Raw genomic sequence first — 27120 nt, 5'->3', positions numbered from 1 at the left:
AGCTTGGCTAGCTTAAATTAGGTTGGGTCTCCACCCAGAGATTGGCCACATTAATCACCTTGCAGATGGACAGACAGACAAGGAGAATGCCATAGCCAAAACCAGGATGCTGGAACCAGCAGCTATAATGGAGCAGGAGCGCATACACTCCTGACATTGGCTATCTTTTTATATCCTTTACCATCTTTATAAGGTTCCATTACCTTGTAACGCCGGTCTTTTGACAGTTCTTTTCTGCTCCCCATGGCTCAATATCTAGCCTGCTCGGTGCATCCAAGTGAGAGCTAACAAACTCATTGACTGACACATACTCTAATTGCAATTTAAAAAGCCACAGATGTGGAAAATTAAACTTTAATAATCATTTAAACCTGTGTGTGTCACCTTGTGTGGCTGTACCAAGGCCAAACATTCCAGGGGATAAAAACTTTTGATCAGGATGGATGATTTCTGTTATCTTTAATATTTAAAAAGGAGCTAGACCACAACGTGATAATAAATGGCTTCATATGATCACTGTCCTTCATGGGTGAGTTCATCTTTATAGAAAACCTGTAAGGTAAACTGACAATAGACCCCCTCCTCATCCCCCCCAGCAGGGCCATCTTTAACCACTTGCCGACCGCCGCACGCCGATCTACGTCGGCGGTCAGCCCCTCACAGGCAAAGTGACGTAGGGCTACGTCACTAGCTTGTGAGGGTCTAGGGAGCGAGCGCGCGCCGCCGGAGGCGCGCTCCCGCTCCCGCGTGGTCACGGACCCCCCCGCGCGTGTGACCGGCGGACCCGATGTCCGCCGGCCACTCTGCGATCAGCGGGGGAGAGGGAGAAAGTCAGGCAGCTTGTGTAAACAAGCTGCCTGTCATTCTCCCCTCTGTATGAGAGCTGATCATATGGATCTACTATGTAGATCTGTTGATCACTCTGCATACAGCTGAAGCCACAGCCAATCACAGTAAGAATCACGCCCCTATGGACACACACAGCCCCTCCCTCTCAAATAAAGTTAACCCCTTCACTACCAGTGTATTTTTACAGTAACAGTGCATATATATAGCACTGATTACTGTAGAAATGTCACTGGTAACCCCAAAAGTGTCAAAAATGTCAATCAAGGGTCCGATCTGTCCGCCGCAATGTCGCAGTACCGCAAAAAAAATCGCAGATCGCCGCCATTACGCATTAAAAAAAAAAAAACAACAAAAATGACAAAAATCTTTCCCTTAGTCAGTAAACGCAATAACTTTTGCGCAAACCAATCAAAATACGCTTTTTGCGATTTTTTTTACCAAACATAGGTAGCATAAAACAAATTGTCCGAAAATGTTAAAAAATTTTGATTTTTACATTTTTTTGGGGGGGAATTTCATATAAAAAAAAGGGAAAAATATTGCTATTTTTGCAAAATTGACGCTCTTTTTTTGTTTATAGCGCGTGATCAAAAAATCGCACAGGTGATCAAATACCGCCAAAAGAAAGCTCTGTTTGTGGGAAAAAAAGGACGCCAAATTCGTTTAGGTACAGCGTCGCACGACCGCGCAATTGTCCGTTAAAGTCACGCAGTGCCGAATCGCAAAATACCCCCTGGTCGTTTAGCAGCCAAATCCTCCGGGGCTTAAGTGGTTAACACAGGGCAAAAGGGGCAGCTGCCTGGGGCCTAGTCGTTGTGGGCCCTTGAGCCCGCACTGCCTGCAAATAGTAGACAAGTGGATTTGGGAGAGCCCAAACATTTTTTTGCCCAGGGTCCAATCAATTTTAAAGATGGCGCTGCCCCCCGATCACACTGTACCTGAGTTCTCCGGTTTCAGACACGGGACACCACTTCACAAGTCAGAGGATTTGAAATCTTCCTGGATTTCTTTCCTCTTTTCTCCTCCAGCGCGAACAGGATGGGCTAGACGGAGTCTGGTCAGCACCGTCCATGTGATGGTGCTAACCAGTTGGAATGCCTCCTATCCGTACACCCTGAGAGGTATACATAGGTGATTAAGCCAGGACCGGTGAAGCAGCATCCCAGTGTCTGACAGCGGGGAATCGCGGGACTCAGGTACAGCGAGACCAGGGCCATCTTTAATACTGATTGGATCCTGAGTAAATATTTTCTTGGGCCCTCCCTCTTGTCAACTATTTGCAGGCAGTGCGGGATCAAGGGGCAGCTGCTATGGGCCCCACAACAATGACTGGGCCCAGGGCAGCTACCCCTTTTGCCCTGTGTTAAAGACGGCCCTGCTAGGGAGGATGAGGAGGGGGGTCCAGTGTAAGTCCACCTTACATATTTTCTGTAAAGGTGAACTTTAACCACTTGCCGACCGCTCACTGAGTTGGTACTGCGGCAAAGTGGCTCGTTATCGTCCGGCGACGCAGACCTACATCGCTGGATAACGCGCCCTCTCGGCAGCGCGCGCACCGCCGGAGGCTCGCTCCCGCTGTATTCAGACACAGCGGGAGTCGGGCCAGGGGAGGAGAGGCGGTGATCACTGCCGCTCTTCCCCGATCGTCGGGGATCGAGTGAGGAAATACGCCCGCTTGTGTAAACAAAGTGGGCGGATCTCCTCTGTGACAGGAAGGGACAGATTACAGGATTCAGCATAGCTGAACCTGCGATCTGTGTCACACAATCCCCTCCCCCCACACACGTCAGTAAGCATGAGGCATACATTTACCCCTTGATCACCAATAAAGTTAACCCCTTCCCTGCCAGTGTCATTATTACAGAAACAGTGCATATGTATAGCACTGATTACTGTAGTAATGTCACTGGTACCCCCAATAGTGTAAAAAATGTCAGTCAGGGGTCCGATCTGTCCACCGCAATGTCGCAGTCCCGCAAAAGAAATTGCAGATCGCCGCCATTACTAGTAAAAAAAATAAACAATAAAAATGACATAAATTTTTCCGTAGTTAGTAAACGCGATAACTTTTGCGCAAACCAATCAAAATACGCTTATTATGATTTTTTTTTACCAAAAATATGTAGCAGAAAACAAATTGGCCTAAAATGTTAAAAAAAATTGATTTTTACATTTTTTGGGGGGGGAATGTTATATATCAGAATGTAAAAAATATTGTTTTTTTTTTTTCAAAATTGTCGCTCTTTTTTTCAAAAATTAAAAATCGCACAGGTGATCAAATACCACCAAAAGAAAGCTCTGTTTGTGGGGAAAAAAAAGGACATCAATTTTATTTGGGTACAGGGTCGCATGACCGTGCAATTATCCGTTAAAATAAGGCAGTGCCGAATCGCAAAATATAGCCTGGTCAGGAATGGGGTAAAATCTTCCGGTCTTAAAGCTGTTAAAAATATGCTCATTGAGGATTTTTTTGTCAAAGACATGTAGCTAAATACATTTTGGCCTAAATATATGACAAATATTGAATATATTGGATATTTTTTAACTGTCAAAGTAGAAATGTCAATTTTTTCGCAAAATTTTCGCTATTTTTTTATTAATATCGCAAAAAATGAAAAGCGCAGAGGTGATCAAATACCACCAAAAGAAAGCTCTGTTTGTGGGAAAAAAAGGACGTAAATTTCGTTTGGGTACGGCGTTGCATGACCGCGCAATTGTCAGTTAAAGTAGCGCAGTGCCAAGTTGCAAAAAGTGGCCTGGACGTAAAGCAGGAAAATCCTCCGGTGGTAAAGTGGTTAAAAAAAAGGCAGTTTTTTGGCACGATAAGTCATTTTCTCAATATCAATCCCAAAATGTCACCATTTCTACCACGGTATGAAAACTTTTAAGCCCAACTGTATAGCTGGTCACTGATATGAGGATAGAGCCGGCTCTGTATATTTTGATGTACAAGGCTCCACCCACCAGCACCATGTAATAGGTAAAACAGTACACCTTGACCTTTGCACTTGGTCACCGTGGCTTTATTCATTGAACATTAATAACAAAATCCATGACCTCTCTCACCTATAGAGGGGACACCAGAGCGAGAGCTGAAAAGGTAATGCAGGGTAGGAACAGATCCAAACCATTCTGGGAAATCTGCTTTAGATTAGTTATTAGAATCTTCCTAGCCTCAGAAATATATGAAAAATAAATGCAGGCTGTATTTAGAGGTACATTCCGCTCCATCACTAGAAATCAGAGACTGCATTTTTTTTTTAAACCCAGAAATCTTTAACTATGTTACTAATTGGTTACCACTTCTCAGCACTCAACTGCTAAAGAGACACAGAGCTCTATTGCCATCTTGTGGACATTTGTTAAAAGTGCAGCAAAGACATTTATTAACCACTTCTCCTCTACAGCAAAAATGATCATTATTCACACACGTTAACCTGCTTGACCTCCAGAAGATATACCCCCCTTCATGACCAGGCCATTTTTTGTGATACGTGTTACTGCGTTACTTTAACTGACAATTGCACGGCCATGTGACACTGTACACAAATAAACTTTGTGTTCTTTTTTTTCCCCCCACAATAGAGCTTTCTGTTGCTGGTATTTGATCACCTCTGGGTTTTTTTTATTTTTTATTATATCGTATAAATGAAAAAAAGACTGAAAATTTTGAAAAAAAAAAAACAAAAAAAAAAACGAACAAAAAAATAAATATATTTTACTTCCTGCTATAAAACATATTCAATAAAAAAAATGTAAAATCAAGTTTTTTTTTTCATAGATTTTGTCCAAAATTTATTCTGCTACATATCTTTGGTAAAAAAAACAATATCCCAAAAAGTGTAAATGGATTGGTTTGTGTGAAAGGTATAGCGTTTAAAAACTATGGTCTAAAACCATAGGAGCTAACAAGCCCCTTATTGGAAAGCACCAGGCAGGAGACTTCTCTTTAGGGAGACATTAGGGGCCTGCCCTCTGGCTGTGCTCAATCAGCTGTAAATTCGGGTTTTCTAGCTAGGATTTTAACAGCTCTAAGCAAGAAATGGTCATAGCTGACTACTTGTGGTTCAGAGGTCTACAGAGGAGATCGGGCAATGGATCTCCCAATCCCCTCGGCAGATTTAGATTGGGGTATCGGATGTTCATCGGCTTCCTCCCACTCTCCATCATCACGTAAGATGATGTGGCTCCCAGGAGGAGTGGGAGAGCCCGGGAAACGTTGCAGCGGTGCAGCCTTTTTATGGGGCATCAGAGCGGCCCAGGAGGCAATTGCCCCCCTGGCCCGGTCCTCCCCTGCTCCTATCCTACTCAGGGACCTTACTAAAGGGGATAGTATTAAAGGTAACACAGGGAACTGAGGGAATAGTAATGAAGGTGATGGAGAGGGGGCATCCTTGAATGGCAGTTTAGAAATGTGGTCACCCTACCCCCAGAGACTGGAGAACTTACTTGCCTCTGCAGGCTGCATTGGGGAGAAGGTGAAGTACCCAATAGATGGAGGAAGTGGACGGGGAGCTCAGGGGTGCAGTAGTGAATTATGGGTAGCCCTCTTTTAGGGGGGGGGTTATGAGAAATTATCCTCCCCAAACAGAATATTACACTAAAACTGTAGGTAAATAAGAGAACAAGAACCTTCGCGAAGTGGAAGTGGCAGTGCCATCACCCAGGACAGGACTTCTATGAACAGTGGGGATTCCCTGCTTGAAAAATGAATCAGTAATCTGAACAAAGTAATTGGGAGCAGAGGAAATGCTGCAACCAGCATTTAACATTGACCATAAGTATATACATTGCTCACAAAAATTAAAGGAACGCTTTGAAATCAGATCTCAATGGGGAAAAATATCATGCTGGATATCTATACTGGTATGGACTGGGTAATGTGTTAGGATCTATACTGGTATGGACTGGGTAATGTGATAAGATCTATACTGGTATGGACTGGGTAATGTGTTAGGATCTATACTGGTATGGACTGGGTAATGTGTTAGGATCTATACTGGTATGGACTGGGTAATGTGTTAGGATCTATACTGGTATGGACTGGATAATGTGTTAGGGTCTATACTGGTATGGACTGGGTAATGTGTTAGGATCTATACTGATATGGACTGGGTAATGTGTTAGGATCTATACTGGTATGGACTGGGTAATGTGTTAGGATCTATACTGGTATGGACTGGGTAATGTGTTAGGATTTATACTGGTATGGACTGGGTAGTGTGTTAGGATCTATACTGGTATGGACTGGGTAATGTGTTAGGATCTATACTGGTATGGACTGGGTAATGTGTTAGGATCTATACTGGTATGGACTGGGTAATGTGTTAGTATCTATACTGGTATGGACTGGGTAGTGTGTTAGGATCTATACTGGTATGGACTGGGTAATGTGTTAGGATCTATACTGGTATGGACTGGGTAATGTGTTAGGATCTATACTGGTATGGACTGGGTAATGTGTTAGGATCTATACTGGTATGGACTGGGTAATGTGTTAGGATCTATACTGGTATGGACTGGGTAGTGTGTTAGGATCTATACTGGTATGGACTGGGTGATGTGTTAGGATCTATACTGGTATGGACTGGGTAATGTGTTAGGATCTATACTGGTATGGACTGGGTAATGTGTTAGGATCTATACTGGTATGGACTGGGTAATGTGTTAGGATTTATACTGGTATGGACTGGGTAGTGTGTTAGGATCTATACTGGTATGGACTGGGTAATGTGTTAGGATCTATACTGGTATGGACTGGGTAATGTGTTAGGATCTATACTGGTATGGACTGGATAATGTGTTAGGGTCTATACTGGTATGGACTGGGTAATGTGTTAGGATCTATACTGATATGGACTGGGTAATGTGTTAGGATCTATACTGGTATGGACTGGGTAATGTGTTAGGATCTATACTGGTATGGACTGGGTAATGTGTTAGGATTTATACTGGTATGGACTGGGTAGTGTGTTAGGATCTATACTGGTATGGACTGGGTAATGTGTTAGGATCTATACTGGTATGGACTGGGTAATGTGTTAGGATCTATACTGGTATGGACTGGGTAATGTGTTAGTATCTATACTGGTATGGACTGGGTAGTGTGTTAGGATCTATACTGGTATGGACTGGGTAATGTGTTAGGATCTATACTGGTATGGACTGGGTAATGTGTTAGGATCTATACTGGTATGGACTGGGTAATGTGTTAGGATCTATACTGGTATGGACTGGGTAATGTGTTAGGATCTATACTGGTATGGACTGGGTAATGTGTTAGGATCTATACTGGTATGGACTGGGTAATGTGTTAGGATTTATACTGGTATGGACTGGGTAATGTGTTAGGATCTATACTGGTATGGACTGGGTAGTGTGTTAGGATCTATACTGGTATGGACTGGGTGATGTGTTAGGATCTATACTGGTATGGACTGGGTAATGTGTTAGGATCTATACTGGTATGGACTGGGTAATGTGTTAGGATTTATACTGGTATGGACTGGGTAATGTGTTAGGATCTATACTGGTATGGACTGGGTAGTGTGTTAGGATCTATACTGGTATGGACTGGGTGATGTGTTAGGATCTATACTGGTATGGACTGGGTAATGTGTTAGGATCTATACTGATATGGACTGGGTAATGTGTTAGGATCTATACTGGTATGGACTGGGTAATGTGTTAGGATCTATACTGGTATGGACTGGGTAATGTGTTAGGATCTATACTGGTATGGACTGGGTAATGTGTTAGGATTTATACTGGTATGGACTGGGTAATGTGTTAGGATCTATACTGGTATGGACTGGGTAGTGTGTTAGGATCTATACTGGTATGGACTGGGTGATGTGTTAGGATCTATACTGGTATGGACTGGGTAATGTGTTAGGATCTATACTGATATGGACTGGGTAATGTGTTAGGATCTATACTGGTATGGACTGGGTAATGTGTTAGGATCTATACTGGTATGGACTGGGTAATGTGTTAGGATCTATACTGGTATAGACTAGGTAATGTGTTAGGATCTATACTGGTATGGACTGGGTAATGTGTTAGGATCTATACTGGTATGGACTGGGTAATGTGTTAGGATCTATACTGGTATGGACTGGGTAATGTGTTAGGATCTATACTGGTATGGACTGGGTAATGTGTTAGGATTTATACTGGTATGGACTGGGTAATGTGTTAGGATCTATACTGGTATGGACTGGGTAGTGTGTTAGGATCTATACTGGTATGGACTGGGTGATGTGTTAGGATCTATACTGGTATGGACTGGGTAATGTGTTAGGATCTATACTGATATGGACTGGGTAATGTGTTAGGATCTATACTGGTATGGACTGGGTAATGTGTTAGGATCTATACTGGTATGGACTGGGTAATGTGTTAGGATCTATACTGGTATAGACTAGGTAATGTGTTAGGATCTATACTGGTATGGACTGGGTAATGTGTTAGGATCTATACTGGTATGGACTGGGTAATGTGTTAGGATCTATACTGGTATGGACTGGGTAATGTGTTAGGATCTATACTGGTATGGACTGGGTAATGTGTTAGGATTTATACTGGTATGGACTGGGTAATATGTTAGGATCTATACTGGTATGGACTGGGTAATGTGTTAGGATCTATACTGGTATGGACTGGGTAATGTGTTAGGATCTATACTGGTATGGACTAGGTAATGTGTTAGGATCTATACTGGTATGGACTGGGTAATGTGTTAGGATCTATACTGGTATGGACTGGGTAATGTGTTAGGATCTATACTGCTATGGACTGGGTAATGTGTTAGGATTTATACTGGTATGGACTGGGTAATGTGTTAGGATCTATACTGGTATGGACTGGGTAATGTGTTAGGATCTATACTGGTATGGACTGGGTAATGTGTTAGGATTTATACTGGTATGGACTGGGTAGTGTGTTAGGATCTATACTGGTATGGACTGGGTAATGTGTTAGGATCTATACTGGTATGGACTGGGTAATGTGTTAGGATTTATACTGGTATGGACTGGGTAATGTGTTAGGATCTATACTGGTATGGACTGGGTAGTGTGTTAGGATCTATACTGGTATGGACTGGGTGATGTGTTAGGATCTATACTGGTATGGACTGGGTAATGTGTTAGGATCTATACTGATATGGACTGGGTAATGTGTTAGGATCTATACTGGTATGGACTGGGTAATGTGTTAGGATCTATACTGGTATGGACTGGGTAATGTGTTAGGGTCTATGCTGGTATGGACTGGGTAATGTGTTAGGATCTATACTGGTATAGACTAGGTAATGTGTTAGGATCTATACTGGTATGGACTGGGTAATGTGTTAGGATCTATACTGGTAAGGACTGGGTAATGTGTTAGGATCTATACTGATATGGACTGGGTAATGTGTTAGGATCTATACTGGTATGGACTGGGTAATGTGTTGGGATCTATACTGGTATGGACTGGGTGATGTGTTAGGATCTATACTGGTATGGACTGGGTAATGTGTTAGGATCTATACTGGTATGGGCTGGGTAATGTGTTAGGATTTATACTGGTATGGACTGGGTAGTGTGTTAGGATCTATACTGGTATGGACTGGGTAATGTGTTAGGATCTATACTGGTATGGACTGGGTAATGTGTTAGGATCTATACTGGTATGGACTGGGTAATGTGTTAGTATCTATACTGGTATGGACTGGGTAGTGTGTTAGGATCTATACTGGTATGGACTGGGTAATGTGTTAGGATCTATACTGGTATGGACTGGGTAATGTGTTAGGATCTATACTGGTATGGACTGGGTAATGTGTTAGGATCTATACTGGTAAGGACTGGGTAATGTGTTAGGATCTATACTGATATGGACTGGGTAATGTGTTAGGATCTATACTGGTATGGGCTGGGTAATGTGTTGGGATCTATACTGGTATGGACTGGGTGATGTGTTAGGATCTATACTGGTATGGACTGGGTAATGTGTTAGGATCTATACTGGTATGGGCTGGGTAATGTGTTAGGATTTATACTGGTATGGACTGGGTAGTGTGTTAGGATCTATACTGGTATGGACTGGGTAATGTGTTAGGATCTATACCGGTATGGACTGGGTAATGTGTTAGGATCTATACTGGTATGGACTGGGTAATGTGTTAGTATCTATACTGGTATGGACTGGGTAGTGTGTTAGGATCTATACTGGTATGGACTGGGTAATGTGTTAGGATCTATACTGGTATGGACTGGGTAATGTGTTAGGATCTATACTGGTATGGACTGGGTAATGTGTTAGGATCTATACTGGTAAGGACTGGGTAATGTGTTAGGATCTATACTGATATGGACTGGGTAATGTGTTAGGATCTATACTGGTATGGGCTGGGTAATGTGTTAGGAATGAAAGGATGCCACATTGCTTGATGGAAATGAAAATGATCACCCTACAGAGGGCTGAATTCAAAGACACCCCAAAAATCAAACTAAAAAATGATGCAGCTGGCTGGTCCATTTTGCTGAAATTTCATTGCAGCGACTCAAAATAGTACTCAGTAGTTTGTATGGCCCCCCCATGTGCTTGTATGCATACCTGACAACGTCGGGGCATGCTCCTAATGAGACAAAGGTTGGTGTCCTGAGGTATTTCCTCCCAGATCTGAACCAGGGCATCACTGAGCTCCTAAAAAGACAAGGGGCAACCTGGTGGCATTAGATGGACCAAAACCTAATGTCCCAGAGATGTCCTATTGGATTTAGGTGAGGCGAGTGTGGGGGCCATTCAATGGTATCAATTCCTTCATCCTCCAGGAACTGGCCGCTTGCTCTCGCCACATGTGAGCGGGCATTGTCGTGCAACAGGAGGAACCCAGGAGCGAAGATATAGTACAAAATTACATAGAACCACCAAACATTTATATATATATATATATATATATATATATATATATATATATATATATATATATATATATATATGTATATATATATATATATATGTATATTAGAAGAGGCCCCATAGAACAAAATGGTGGGTGTAGCAATTTTTTACTTCGCACTGTATATTTTTGTGGAAGAAGAACAGTTTCATGAATTAAAAAATAAATAAATAAATAAATAATAACAAAGAAAAAAATTGGACACTTTGACTCAACCACTTGAAGGCCAGTTCTTTTTCCTGACATTTGTTGCTTGCAAGTTAAAATCTGCATTTTTTGCTAGAAAATTACATAGAACCCCAAAACATTATAAATATACAGTATATATATATATATATATATATATATATATATATATATATATATATATATATATATACAGATAAATATATCTGTATATATATATATATATATATATATATATATAAATAGATATAGATATATTTATATATATATATATATATATATTTTTTTTTTTTTTTTATTTGCAGCGACCCTAGATGATTGTTGCAACATTTGCAATATTTTATGTTACACAGCGGTCTTTTAAACGCAATTGTTTTGGAAAACATACACTTTATTGAATTTTTTTAAAAAACAGTAAAGTTAGCCCAATTTTATAATGTGAAAGATGATGTTACGCCAAGAAGACACCTAACATGTCACGCTTTAAAATTGCGTCTGCCTGCGGAATGGCGGACAACTACGGTGTTTAAAAATTCCCCACGGGCAACACTTTAAATGCCTGTACAGGTTACCAGTTTAGAGTTGCACAGGAGGTCTGGTGCTAGAATTATTGCTCTTGCCCTGATGTTCGTGACAATACCTCACGTGTGGAGTGATTACTGTTTTACATAGGCATGCGGGAGTAACGTATAAGTTATTAACATTTGCGCAAGCACGGTGGGCAGGGCCCTTTAATTTTTTTTTATTATTATTTATTTTATAGAATTTTTTTTTTTTTTACACTTTTTTTTTTTGGATTAACTTTATTGCTCTCACAAGGGATGAACAACATTCCTTGTCACAGCATGGGCCGTGACAGGTCCTCTTGATGGAGAAATCTGGAGTCTATTAGACCCCAAATCTCTCCTCTGGCCTTCTATGTAGCTGATCAGACACAGATCGGTCTGATCGGCTGCTTTCCTGGCCGTTGATGGCCAGCTAAACAAAGAGGCGGAACTAGAAGAGATAAACTACTCGTCACTCCAGGTTTCCGAGATCACAGAGAGAGAGGAACAACATCAATAACTCTCTATTATGGCTGCAATTGCTGCTGGCCGCATTGCTCCTGGGCTCCGTGATGGGACAGGAGAGCCGAGGAAAGGCGGGGGGGGGGGGGATCTTAATTAGACACTCTAAACGCTTTTGACTTACAGGGAATTCCCGGCTGACAATATCTATACTGGGATGATGCCTGTAGCCATCATTCCGGTATAACCACTGAAACCCGAGGACATCCTATAGGCGGCAAGTAGTTAGGGCAATCAAAGGGTTAAATATGTGTTTAACAATGTGTAATGTGTGTATTATGTGCTGCTTTCACTAATAGATCTCTAAGTTTCTCATCCCTGCTTTCCAGGGATGAGAAACATAGAGATTGGTCCCTGTGTACAGTGTCCTGTGTTAACTGTCAACACAGAGCTCTAGGCAGTGAATGTACATAGTCAATCAGCAGGTCCTGACTGTCAATCACTGGCTGCGTACAATCACAGCAGGTGCCTTCCAGGGGATTTTAAACTTTTCTGTCTTTTTTACGTTTATTTAGCAAAAAACCCAGTGATTAACCACTTGCCAACCGCCCCACCCAGATATACTGCGGCAGGGTGGCTCGGCTGCGCATAATAACATATATCTTCGTGATTATGTGCTGCACTCCCGCTGTGATTGGACACAGCGGGAGCCAGACAGCGGGAGGAGCGTCGACGATCGCCGCCGGCCTGCCGCAATCGTCACGGAAACTGACAGAAGACCCGCCTGCTTATGTAAACAAAGCAGGCGGATCTTCTGTCACACAGGCAGAGAGAGATCATGAGTTAATGTCACTGGTTGCCAAAAAGTGTCAAAAATGTCAGTTAGGGGTCTGATCTGTGCACCGCAATGTCGCAGTCCTGCTAAAAATCGCTGATCGCTGCCATTACTTATAAAAACAAAAACAAAAATAAAACCAATTAAACAAACCAATTACTATACGCTTTTTGTGATTTTTTTTTACCAAAAATATGTAGCAGAATACAAATTGGCCTAAACTGATAAAAAAAATTTGATTTTTAATACTTTGACTGTTAAAAAATATCCAATATATTCAATTTTTGTCATATATTTAGGCCAAAATGTATTTAGCTACATGTCTTTGACAAAAAAATTCTCAATGAGCGTATTTTTAACCGCTTTAAGACCGGAAGATTTTACCCCCTTCCTGACCAGGCCATATTTTGCGATTCGGCACTGCGTTATTTTAACAGACAATTGCATGGTCATGCGATGCTATACCCAAATTAAATGTATGCCCTTTTTTCCCCACAAATAGAGCTTTCTTTTGGTGGTATTTGATCACCTGTGCGATTTTTACTTTTTGCGCTATAAACAAAAAAAAGAGCGACAATTTTGAAAAAATAACAATATTTTTCACATTTTTTTTTATATGAAATCCCCCCCCCCCCAAAAAAAAAATGTAAAAATCACAATTTTTTTACTTTTCTTGCCAATTTGCTTTCTGCTACATATTTTTGGTAAAAAAACCCCGCAATAAGCGTATTTTGATTGGTTTGCGCAAAAGTTATCGCAGCTACTAACTACGGGAAATTTATGTCATCTTTACTGTTTTTTTTTTTAACTAGTAATGGCGGCGATCTGGCGGCGATCTGCAATTTTTTTGCGGGACTGCGACATTGCGGCGGACAGATTGGACCCTTGACTGACATTTTTGACACTTTTGGGGGTACCAGTGACATTACTACAGTAATCAGTGCTATAAATATGCACTGTTACTGTAAAAATGACACTGGCAGGGAAGGGGTTAATTTTTATTGGTGATCAAGGGGTTAATGTATGCCTGGTGCTTACTGACGTGTGTGGGGGGAGGGGACTGTGTGACACAGGGACAGATCGCAGGTTCAGCTACGCTGAACCCTGCAATCTGTCCCTGCCTGTCACTTCGGAGATCCGCCCGCTTTGTTTACACAAGCGGGCGGATCTCCACACTCGATCCCAGACGATCGGGGAAGAGCAGCGGTGATCACCGCCGCTCCTCTCCTGGTTTGACTCCCGCTGTAACTGAATACAGCGGGAGCGAGCCTCCGGCGGTGAGCGCACGCCGCCCACAAGGGGAGGAGTCCAGCGACGTAGGTCTACGTCGCTGGACGGAATCGAGCCACTTTGCCGCAGTAGTACCCATGTGAGCGGTCAGCAAGTGGTTAATAGGATCCAAAACAAGGCTTGGCTTCCCTGCTTCCTATAGTAAAAGTGACAGCTCGATGCGGCGTCAGTGCCCCAGATGATGTCAGCTATGATGAAACACATAGGGTGGAGCCTGCTGTGACATCACTACATTCATCTAACATCTTCAGATCTATAGCGACTGGGGAACAATTTAGTATGAAATACTATATTAGTTGCAGCCAGAGCCAGGACAAGAGATGGGCAGGAGGGGCGGTATTTTGGTTTTGTGATCCCCTAGGCAAGACTAAAATTGGCGCCCCCCATCTGAATTTGTCCCAACTCAGCCACGGTATATCGTTCTTGTCTCAGGGTCTGATGAGGAAGCTGAAGCCGTTCACAGTGAACAGTTGCGGCTTCCTTATCCGACCCTGAGATATGATTCATCCAAGTGCTACATATGTTGTTAGTGGGGAAGAGTACAGGGTCAGCAGAACACAGGATGAGGTCAGTGGGACATAGGAAGGGTTCGCAGGGTATAAGGCAGGGGTCAATAAGGCAGAGCATGGGGTCAGTGGGGCAGGGGATGGGGTCAGCAGGGCAGAGGACAGGATCAGTAGGGCAGAGCATGTGGTCAATGGGGGCAAAGGACGGGGACAGTAGGACACAGAATGAGGTCAGTGGGACATAGGACAGGGTCAGCAGGGTATAGGCAGCGGTCAGTAGAGCAGAGCATGGAGTCAGTGGGGCAGGGCCAGGGGATGGTGTCTAAAGGGTACATGATGGGGCCGGCGGGCCAAAGGACAGGGTCAGTAGGGCAGAGCATGTGATCAGTGGGGCAAAGGACGGGACATAGAAGAGGATCAGCAGGATATAGGACAGGGGTAAGTAGGGCTGGAGATGGGGTCAACAGGGCACATGATGGGGTCAATGGGGCAAAGATCAGGGTCAGTAGGGCAAAGGATGGGGTCAGAAGGCCTCTCTCTCTCCCCCCTGTACACTATACACACACCTCTCTCTTTCTCTCCTGTATGCACTCCTCTCTCTCTTCCTCCCTTCTGTACTCTAAATGCATGCAGGCAGCCAGAGAGGAGGGGATAGGTAGGGAGGGGGATAAGACTTGCTGAGCTGAAGTCATCTGAGGCGGTTGTCCCCAGTGTCTAGGCTGTTTAGATGAGCTGGCTGGAGGAGGCAGGCGAATGCTGAGACGACTAATCAGGGTGAGGATCCGCCTCTGCCCATCTGCCTGGGGATGACGTGGCCCCCCTGAAAAATGTCGCCCAAGGCAGACGCAGTGTTTGCCTGGAGGTAAATACAGCCCTGGGCGCAGTGGTTTACTGGGGACGCTTTCCTTCTGTTGCAGGGCTGACAGGAGTAGTGATAGCAGCAGTGATTTTGACATGCAAGTGACTGCTGGGTATAGGATCCCCTAAGCTTGCACATCATGGGGAAGGGGGCGCCATTTGGAATCTTTGCCCTGGGCGCTGGATGACCTTGTCCCGGCACTGGTTGCAACACTACTGTACATACTGTATGTAGTTTATGTCATTAAATGTACTGCTTGTTCCCTGAAAGACGATGGCTGCACTTCCTCTAAAAGTTAGAGTGGGAGAACAATTTTACGATTCACAAAATCCTAATGCCAAACTAATTTCTAATGGCTCGCAACATTTGAAAGAGCAACACTCTGGTGATATGAATGGATTTAGGTTTTATTGAATAGAGAAGATTCCTCAAGCTGTGAGAGGGGTGACCGCCATCGCAGGCACTTGCCAGGGAGGTTTGGTGGATCTTCAAGTTGGGGACCAGGGCACTCCAAGGTCTCAACTGTAGATGGGCCCTGGACTTGTAACTAAATTGGTCCGCCATCCTTCATAGCTGTCTGTCTGACAGTCCCTTCCTCTTTTTCTTTTGTTTTTTTTTTGTTTTTTTTAAATGTAACAAGCTAAAGTCATGTTTGCATCAATGATGTTTGCTTATTTGTATTATGTAATGTTTGGGTTTGTTTTTTGTTGTTTCTTGTATTTACTTTATCCTTTGTATTTCCCTGTTACCCTTCCTTTTTCAACACAGCTGTGGATCACTATATAATTACTTGTATAGTGTCTAGTATTTTATTATAGCTAAGGCCCATACAAGTGGCTGAAACACATGTGTGATATGATTCAGAACAAAAGAGAAAAAACTTCAGTAAAACAAAGCAAAGTTCCCCTTACTTTAGAGCCCCCCATACTTTAGGATCCCTATCAGAGTCTCCATCACAGCCCCCCCCCCCTCTAAATCACAGTCCCCATTACATTAGAATCACCATCAGGGCTCTATTGACATCACAGTCCCCATCTGAACCCCAAGTTACATCAGGGTCCTCATCAGAGATCCACTTACATAAGAGTCTCCATAAAAACCCCTTTACACTAGGGTAACAGAGACCCCCCCCCTATCAGATCAGAGCTCCCCTTACAAGAGTGTCCCCATCAGAGCCTTCCTTACATCAGTGTCTCTATCAAAGCCTCTTTACACCAGGGTCCCAATCACAACATCACAACCCCCCCTTACATCATTGATGGGGGCATGCTGTGGCACTCTGCTTCGATTGGGGGGCACGCTGTGGCACTCTGCATTGATTGGGGGCACGCTGTGGCATTCTGCATTGATTGGAGGGCATGCTGTAGTGCTCTGCATTGATTGGGGGCATGCTGTGGCACTCTGCATTGATTGGGGGCACGCTGTGGCACTCTTCATTGATTGGGGGCCCGCTGGTCACTCATTTTTCTGTTTGCGCCCCCCCAAAAAGTTTGAGCACCAGCCGCCACTGCCTTGCTGAGGACCTCCTCCTTCAGCCTGTAGTTCACCAGGCAGCAAACTACATCACGCGGGGGGTCCCCATCCCTACCCCTAGGCCTCAGAGCGCGGTGTATGGGCTCCATATCAATGGGAGATTGCAGGGGGCTGTCAAGGAGGGTGTTGAAAATACCTGTAACAGTAGATGCAAGCATGTCCAGCTCCACAGATTCGGGCAGGCCACGAACCCGCAGGTTGTGGCATCTCCCCCGATTGTCCAGGTCCTCAATGTGGCGTTGGAGGTCCCTCAGTTGCAGGGAGTGTAAATCAATGGTGTGGGTGACAGACCGGAGCACTCTGTCATGTTGGGCTGTGGTATTTTCTACCTCCTGCACCCGGCCAGTCAGATTCCTCATCTCCTCCTTCAGGTCCCGGATTGCTGACCCCAATGTGTCCTTGATGTCCGTGGCGACCGCTCTAAGGTCCTCTATAGTCAGCGATGGGGGTTGCAGGGACGGCAGGGAAGATGGATTGGTGCCAGAGGATGTCACGGCCGCGTAGCAGCGGGTGGACAGCTGGGACTGAGGAGGAGGTGCAGCCACGCGGCCTATGGGCGCCATGTTGGATCCCTGTGTCCGGAAGAGCTCAGGGATACTCTGGCTGAGCCACGGACCGTTGTCCCTCGGGGAGCGAGAGCGGGTGACCGAGGACGCACGGGAGGTAGATCCCATGTTTACCGGGCAGATTAGTGGCGGGGATTCTCCAGCAGATAAAAGCGAAAGTCCCTGTCGGTGGGAGCGCAGGATTCAGGCGGCCATCTCCTAGCGAGGTCAAACCACGCCCCTGGTCTTGATGTTTTTTTATCATTGTGTTTTGAGTATCATATTTGTTCAGTTAACCCATGAATATTTTCAATTTTGTATTTACTATAGATAAATTGTTGTGAATTAATTTAGACCTCTAATGTTATTTACCAATAAATTCCTGTTGCTGTTTTAAAGCTTTCACTCATGGTCAAAGAACTCTATTTAACCCAAACATTATCTAAGGTATCATAAATCTCACAGCTTACGGGTAACATTGTTTTACTGCAGTGAAGGCTCATCTCTAAGTCAGGGAACTGCCTTAATGTTCGATTTGTTACCTGCCGCAATTTCCACCTGGTCTTGGGCATTGATGCGTGCAAGGCGCCCTGTACATTTCTCCCCAGTAAAGATCTCTACCAGTACTGTTTCCTCTAGTATTGATCTCCTACCTAATACAGCTCCTCCTCTATAGATTTCCCCTAGTACAACTCCCCTCCAGTACAGCTCTCTCCCATTACAGATCTTCCCGAGTACAAAACTCCTACCTAGTGCAACTTTAACCCAGTAAAGATCTCCCCCTGTACAGCTTTCCCCTAGCACAGATCCCCTACCTATTACAACTCTTCACCAATACAGATCTCTCCCAGTTTAGCTCTTCCCAAGTACAAATCTTCTTCCTATTTCAGATTTTCCCCAGTACATTTCTCCCCCAATACAGATCTCCCTCCAGTAGCCAAGTACAGATCTTCTCCAGTACAGCTCTTCCCCAGATTAGTTCTCCCGCATTACAAATCTACCTAGTATAGATCTTCCCAAGTACAGTACAGAGCTTACTAGTACAGCTTTCTAGTACAGCTCTCCCTGAATACAGGTCTCCTACCTAGTGTAGATCGTCCCCAATACAGTTCTCACCCATTACAGATCTCCCTCCAGCAGAGATCACCCCTCAATAAAGCTCTTCTCCATTACAAATTACCCCCTGTACAACTTTCTCCCAGTATAAATCTCCCTAAGTACAGAGCTCCCTTGGTACAGCTTTCCCCTCAGTACAGCTGTCCCCTAGTACAGATCTTCCCAAGTACATATCCACTACCCAGTAAGGATCTTACCCCAGTACACATTTCTCTCTGTACAGCTCTCCTCCAGTGCAGATCTCACCAAGTACAGCTCTCTCCAGTACAGCTCTCCCCACGTAAATATCTTTGTCTGCACAGCTATCCCCCAGTACCTTCTACCTAGTACAGCTCTCCCCCAGTACAGATTTTCCCTAGCACATATCTCCCCCAGTACAGATCTTCCCCAATACAGCTCTCCCAAGTATAAATCTTCCCCTGCACAGCTCTCCCCCAGTATAGATATCCTACCTAGCACAGATCTTTCTTAGTACAGATCTTTCTCAACACAGATCTCCCTCCAGTAAAGATCATCCACCAGTAGAGTTCTCCCCCAGAACATATCATCCCTGTTACAGCGCTTTCCCAGTAAACATCTCCCCTAGTACAGCTTCTCTCCAAGTACAAATCTCCAATAGTACTGCTTTCCCCTTGGTGCAGAACTACACTGTTACAGCTCTCCGCTCAGTACAGAGCTCTTACCTAGTACAGATCTTCAGTACAGCTCTCCTCTCCCCATTACAAATCTCATACCTAGTAGGGATGATCGATCTTTTCAAAAGTTCGGTTCGGCCAGAACATCCGAACTTCCCGAAAGTTCGGCCCGGATTTCAGAACCCCATTGAAATCAATGGGACCCGAACTTCGGTAATCAAAAAACACAATTTTGAAGCTCTAAAACCCAATAAATGCCCCTAAAAAGTGCCTAGGGACTATCAATCACACAAAAAAAAGTTCTTAAAAATTGTCATTTTTGATAGAGAGCCAATTATTGGAAAAATAAAAAAATAAAAAAAAATGTCTTTGGATTTAGTATCTGGGGTGTCTAAAAGGTGTACCTGTGAAGTTTTAGCTCTGTAGCATGTCCAGAACCATAAAAAAAAAGATTGTTTGTATTAGAACACTTACAGAACAGGTTAGTGGCTTCTCTCTTTTCACACCTTGCCGGTTTAGTAGCAAGCATTTTTTTGGGCATTTTTTGGGTTCTTTTGAGGCAGAAAAAACATCTGAACTTGTGTATATACGGTAGGCCTGCACGATATTGGAAAAAAAATATATTGCGATATTTTTTTTTCAACGATATATATTGCGATATTGAGGGACCCGTCAATCCAGGCTAAAAAGTCAACAATTACCTTAATGTTACTGTAGAGGGATCAACATGGGATGAGTATTGCAGCAGCCTTCTTCTGATTGTGTTACTGCACTGGCACTGGGACAGCCAGGGTTAATTTTACTGAGATGCTGGGATGGAAATCATGCACATGGACTGGACTCGAGTATTGCAGGCAGCAGCAGCACAGCCTTCTTCTTATTATAATTTAAGTTAGATACAGCCATGGTTAACCACTTTACCGCTAAGTACTTGAATAGTACTGCGGCAAAGTGGCTCGTTCCCGTCTGACGACGTAGACCTACGTCGCCAGAATCCTCCCCTGTAGGCGACGCTCGCGCGCCGCCGGAGGCGCGCTCCCGCTGTTTTCATTCACAGCGTGAGTCGGGCCAGGGGAGGAGCAGCGGCGATCGCCGCTGCTCTGCCCCAATCGTTGGGGATCTAGTGTGGAGATCCGCCCGCCTGTGTAAACACAAGCGGGCGGATCTCATCAGTGACAGGGAGTGACAGATCGGAGTGTTCATTATAGCTCTCACACATGTCTCACTCAGTCACCTCCCCCCCCACACGTCAGTAAGCACCAGGCATACATTAACCCCTCCCTCTCCAATAAAATTAACCCCTTCACTGCCAGTGTCATTTTTACAGTAACAGTGCATATATATAGCACTGATTACTGCAGTAATGTCACTGGTACCCCCAAAAGTGTCAAAAATGTCAGTCAAGGGTCCGATCTGTCCGCCGCAATGTCGCAGTCCCGCAAAAAAAATCGCAGATCGCCGCCATTACTCGTTAAAAAAAAAACCACCAAAAATGACAGAAATCTTTCCCTTTGTTAGTAAACGCAATAACTTTTGCGCAAACCAATCAAAATACGCTTATTGCGATTTTTTTTACCAAACATGGGTAGCAGAAAACAAATTGGCCAAAAATTAAAAAAAAATTGGTTTTTACATCTTTTTTGGGGGGAATTTTATATAAAAAAATGTTAAAAATATTATTTTTTCAAAATAAACGCTCTTTTTTTGTTTATAGCGCAAAAAGTAAAGATCGCACAGGTGATCAAATACCACCAAAAGAAAGCTCTGTTTGTGGGAAAAAAAGGACGTCAATTTCGTTTTGGTACGGCGTCGCGCGTCGCAATTGTCAGTTAAATTCGCACAGCGCCGAATCGCAAAAAGTGGCCCAGACGTAAGACAGCAAAATGCTCTAGTGGTAAAGTGGTTAATAATGGTATACAGTGTATATAATATATACTAGCAGGCCAGGCAGCACTAGGGAGGGATAGACACTCAGTGACATTGTGGATGTGGAATCTGGATTAGGCAGTTACTCTCGGGACTCAGTGGTGGATGGTAGGAGCCGGTAGAAGAACACAGCCTGTGAGCCTGACTCGACAATCATCCGTGCAGCGCAGCCCACACGTTCAGTGAGTCTGCCGCCCTGAAGCTAGTTCTCTTGATGGGCGGCACAGCGAACCAATCACGCCGCGAGTAGCAGCACCGAGCGAACCAATCAGGTGTGCAGGCACGCGTGATTGGTTGGCTGTGCAGCTGCTCACGGCACACGCTGCTCACCGCTGGTGCTGAACTGTGAGTCCTCCTCTCCGAGTCCCGAACTGGCGCTGAACTGTGAGTCCTCCTCCCCGAGTCCCAACTTCTCCCTGCCTCATTAATATCGCATCCTCGGTGATGCGAATATCGCCCACCCCTGCTGCACGATAGTCGATAGTACATCGACTATCGTTCAGCCCTAGTATACGGGTATATATACCACTATACACAAGTTCAGATGTTTTGCCTGCCTCTAAAGAACCCAAAAAAATTCCCCAAAAAACGCCTGCTACTAAACCGGCAAGGTGTGAAAAGAGCGAAGCCATATTACAGATCTATAATTGCACTAATACAAATTATCTTTTTTTTATAGTTCTGGACATGCTACAGAGCTGAGACTTCACAGGTACACCTTTTAGACCCCCCAGACACAAAATCACACAAAAAAAGTTCTTAAAAATTGTCATTTTTGATAGAGAGACGATTATTGAAAAAAAAATAAAAATTCTTCGGATTTAGTGTCTGGGGGGTCTAAAAAGTGTACCTGTGAAGTTTCAGCTCTGTAGCATGTCCAGAACCAGAAAAAAAAAAAGATTGTTTGTATTTTGTCACTTATAGAACAGGTTGTTGGCTTCTCGCTTTTCACACCTTGCCGGTTTAGTAGCAAGCGTTTTTTTGGGCATTTTTTGGATTCTTTGGAGTCAGGAAAAACATCTGAACTTGTGTATAGTGGTATATATACCACTATACATAAGTTCATATGTTTTGCCTGCCTCCAAAAAACCCCAAAAATTGCCTGCAACAACACACTTGGGCGGTTTTTTTTTGGCGCTAGCGTTTTTTTGGGCATTTTTTGGGGTTCTTTGGAGGCAGGCAAAACATCTGAACTTCTGTATATGGGTATATATACACACATACTTATATGTATATACACACCTAGACATATATAGGTGTGATAGTAGCAGAAATATATGCTTGCGCTAATGAAATCATTTACACGAATATGGTAACGCTCCTATCACACCTATATATGTCTAGGTGTATATATACATATAAGTATGTGTGTGTACACAAGTTCAGATGTTTTGCCTGCCTCCAAAAACTCCAAAAAAATGCCTGCAACAACACACCTGGGCGTTTTTTTTTTTTGACGCTAGCGTTTTTTTGGGCATTTTTTTGGGGTTCTTTGGAGGCAGGCAAAACATCTGAACTTGTGTATAGTGGTAACTATACACAAGTTCAGATGTTTTTCCTGACTCCAAAGAACCCCAAAAAAATGCCCAAAAAAACGCTTGCTACTAAACCGGCAAGGTGTGAAAAGCGAGAAGCCAACAACCTGTTCTGTAAGTGTTCTAATACAAACAATCTTTTTTTTATGGTTCTGGACATGCTACAGAGCTGGAACTTCACAGGTACACTTTTTTAGACCCCCCAGACACTAAATCCAAAGAATGTTTTTTTTTTTTTTTAATTTTAATTTTTTTTTTCAATAATTGGCTCTCTATCAAAAATCTATCAAAAATGACAATTTTTAAGAACTTTTTTGTGTGATTTTGTGTTTGGGGGGGTCTAAAAGGTGTACCTGTGAAGTTTCAGTTTTCCTGCCTCCAAAAACCCCCAAAAAATGCCTGCAACAACACACCTGGGCGTTTTTTTTTTTGACGCTAGCGTTTTTTTGGGCATTTTTTTGGGTTCTTTGGAGGCAGGCAAAACATCTGAACTTGTGTATAGTGGTGTATATACACACATACTTATATGTATATACACACCTAGACATATATAGGTGTGATAGGAGCGTAACTATATTGGTGTTAATTATTTCATTAGCGCAAGTAGTTTTTTCTGCTCCTTTCACACCTATATATGTGCAGGTGTATATATACAGACATGTGTGTGTATATATACCCCCTATACACATGTTCAGATGTCATGCCTGACTCCAAACATGTGCTCAAAAAATCACTATAGACGCCTGCAGCCAAAAAGAATGCTGACGTTCTGAAGCCATATTACTGCAGCGAAAGTGACTTGAGAGAAACTAGCTTTTCTCTATAGCGGTCACCCTGATATGGAAGGGTTTGGTCACCCTGCCATAGCAGTCAGTTAACCCTACACTACATTACGGTCACCCTGACACTTCACACTTTCCCTACAGAAACTAAATTTTTGAAGCTAACTAAAGTGTAAAGGAGCACTCTAACTACACTAGATATCCCTTTCCTCACACTAATAAATGCTAAATGACACTTTTAAAGAAAAATTAACAGAACTGCTTCCACTCTCTTCCATGTCCTGTATAACAATGCTAGGAATTTGTCGGGGGCTATCTTATTTACTGGGGGGCGTATTCACTAATGATTGGCCTAGGGACCCCCTAGTCACTCCAATCACATTCCTAGCATTCTCCTGCCCCCTCAATGGTAATGGTTCTGGTCCAATCACAGGCTTTTAAAGCCCATTTCCTGAACCATTGCATTTTGGTCGGTTCTGGTTGCCGAATTCCGAACTTTTTGGGCAAAAAGTTCTAAATTCGGCCGAACCTCGAACACCCAATGTTCGGGCCGAACCGATGGTCGACCCGAACCGTTCAGTCATTCCTAATACCTAGTGCAGCTCGTTCCCAGTAGAGCCCTCCCTCATTACAGCTTTCCCCAGTACACCTTGTCTCCCAGCACAAATCTCACCCAGTACAGTTAATTCCACGTGCACCTCTCCCCCAGAACAGCTACAGGGCTTTGGAGGGTAAGGGTCCCACCTATCCCCTCATCCCCCTCATATTTAAAGCCCCTGAAAAATTGGGTGATGGAATTATAGTATAATATCACTGTAACTCATTGGCTCTCTGATTATTTCTCCCATTGTTCTGATCTTATTAGCAAATCCTTGTCGGTGTGTTCGGCAGATCTCTCCCCTCCCTCCACTCCCTCTTGTTCTGCACACATAGATATTTACGTAAATTCCCCTCTGTCTCCCTCCCTTTACTCCCTCCCTCTGACTCCCTCCCTTTACTCCCTCCCTCTGACACACATCTACTTAGTTTCGTTTCTCTGTTTTGCAGTCAGCGATGGCGTTCTCTGATGCGAGGAAGGAGTTGGACTGTTCCATCTGTCTGAACATTTATACCAATCCTGTAATGCTAAAATGTGGACACAGCTTCTGCCGAGACTGTATAGAAGGTGTGCTGGATACACAGGGGAGGTCTGGAGTTTATTTCTGTCCTGAATGCAGAGATGAGTTTCCGGTGCGGCCTGAACTTAGCAGGAATATAACACTGCGCAACATAATGGAGAGTTTCTAATCTACCGAGCCAGAGAAGAAGGAGGATAAGAGCCAGATCCTCTGTACGTACTGTGTTCACTCTCCTGTACCCGCTGTTAAATCTTGTCTGCATTGTGAAGCTTCTCTGTGTGATGACCATCTGAGAGTCCACAGCAAGTCATCCCAACATGTCCTATCTGACCTCACCGCTCCCCAGAAGAACAGAAAATGCTCCGTCCATGAGAAGATCCTGGAGTATTACTGCACAGAGGACTCGGCCTGTCTCTGTGGGTCCTGCAGGCTGCATGGAGACCATCAGGAACACCAGGTGGAGGCACTGGAGGAGGCATCTGAGACGAGGAAGGAGAACCTGACCAATGCTCTGCAGAAGTTGGAGAAAAAGAGAAAGGAGATGGAGGAAAGCATCAAGAGTCTGCAGAAGTACAAACGAAAAGTGCAAGCCAGTGCAGACGGTGTAACCAAGAGAGTCACCGCCTTATTTAGAGACATCAGGAGACAACTGGACATCCTGGAGAGGAGAGTTCTTAAAGAGATAAGTATAAAAGCAGAAAAAGTCTCATTTCCAGCCACTGATTTTATCCCAGATCTGGAGATAAAGAAGGACGATCTGTCCAGGAAGATGCGTCAAATCGAGGAGATCTGTAACATGACGGATCCACTGACTTTCTTACTGGAATCAGACACAGGTGACTTGTGTGATACTGAGGATGGAGATGAGGGGGACAAAGAGAGACGTGATAAACTCCTTCATGGTGGGGGGGATCTGGATGTGACTGAAATCTCACACATATTACATACAGGATTATCTGATATAATAACAAAGGTATATGGAGCAATTATACCAAAACCTTCAGATATATTACTGGATTCAGACACTGCAAATAATTACCTAAATATCTCAGAAGATAGAAAGACCGCACACAAGACAAATAAAAATCTGAATCGCCCTATTACACCAAAGAGATTTCAGGTCTACAATGTCACCACTGGTAGTGTTTCTGGTTCTACTCTAGACAGGAATGTTTCTCCGTCGATTGGCATTGGGTTTTCCTTTAATACATTAGATAGATTTCAGGGCCAACAAGCACAATATAGGAACGTGATATCTCCTCAGGTGTTGAGCATTCAGAGTTTCTCCTCAGGGCAACATTACTGGGATGTAGATGTTGGGGGATCACAGAAATGGAGACTTGGGATGTGTTACCCCAGTATAGACAGAACAGGAGAGATGTCAGAGATTGGATGTAATGAGAAGTCCTGGTGTCTGGAGAGGATCGGTGATAAGTTATTAGTGAAACATAACCAGCGATCAACCAATAAAATAACCAAAATTCCAATACACAAAGTCAGGGTGTGTCTGGATTATAAAGCGGGGCGTCTCTCTTTTTATGAGTTGGATATTTCTATTCAACACATCCACACCTTCATTGACATCTTCACTGAGCCCCTCCATGCTGCGGTATATGTAGGGGAGGGTTATATCAAGATTGATGGGCGGGAATGGGACATGTGACAAATCTGGCCATAGACTGGTGACATCACAGGGAGGCTGATTCTTACTGGTGGGACCTTCCATAGTGTAAAGTAATAAAAGAAAAGGAATTGGCAGAACTCCAGGTTGAGTCAAAATTCACCATTACTTGTAATGATTAAGCACACAGTCAGTGTGTGAAACAAGTCTACCTTGTCACGATTGTCATAATTTGGATATCCAGTCAATAAATCTGGATTTTGACTCAACCTGGAGTGCTGCCAATTCCTTTTCTTTTATAAAGTTTCCATGGAGGCGAGCCGGGGCATGCACCTGTGTGAGTCATCAGGCAAGTACACCACCTTGAGCAGTGAGTCCTTGTCTCTTCATAGTGTAAAGTAGTGGGCTTGAGCTGCCTATCATCCATATATCTATCCATAAAATTCTTCCATTGACAACTGATATGGTTATTGACTACACTTCCCAGCATGCCTCACAACAACTGTGTAACTATGTAGTTTTGCCATGTTGACATGTGTTAGGAAACACTATACATCCCATTGCAACTAATTGGTGTATGCAGATGAATTATACTGGGATTTTTACAGGATAACGTGGGTGATAAATGTTAATGGATAGATATCTCCTGATTTTTTTTCATACTTTATCAAAGAAAAACTGGAACAAAATAGTAAAAATATATATATTTCTAAAAAATGTAGCTGTATATTTCTTGCAATTACCATGACTTACCACCAAAAAAATATCCCAAAATAAATTATATTCCTGAGGTTCATGGCAATACCACTTATGTCTACATTATTTTGT

The 27120-nt window shown here is 43.5% G+C and overlaps 1 protein-coding gene and 1 pseudogene across 2 annotated transcripts in view; one reads left to right on the top strand and one right to left on the bottom strand.

The window, feature by feature from the left end:
* Positions 1 to 27120, bottom strand: part of LOC309550900 (3-galactosyl-N-acetylglucosaminide 4-alpha-L-fucosyltransferase FUT3-like) — a 1045386-nt gene that overhangs the window by 845834 nt on the left and 172432 nt on the right. The window lies entirely within an intron of this gene.
* On the top strand, positions 24557 to 26336 carry LOC309550310 (E3 ubiquitin/ISG15 ligase TRIM25-like; annotated as a pseudogene). Its single transcript has one exon. The product of its transcript is annotated as an E3 ubiquitin/ISG15 ligase TRIM25-like (transcript).

This window comes from Pelophylax lessonae (assembly GCF_965119305.1).
Source record: "Pelophylax lessonae genome assembly, chromosome: 3".
Lineage (NCBI taxonomy): Eukaryota > Metazoa > Chordata > Amphibia > Anura > Ranidae > Pelophylax > Pelophylax lessonae.
The sequence above is the reverse complement of the archived record's forward strand: the minus strand, read 5'-3'. Positions and strand labels throughout refer to the sequence as shown.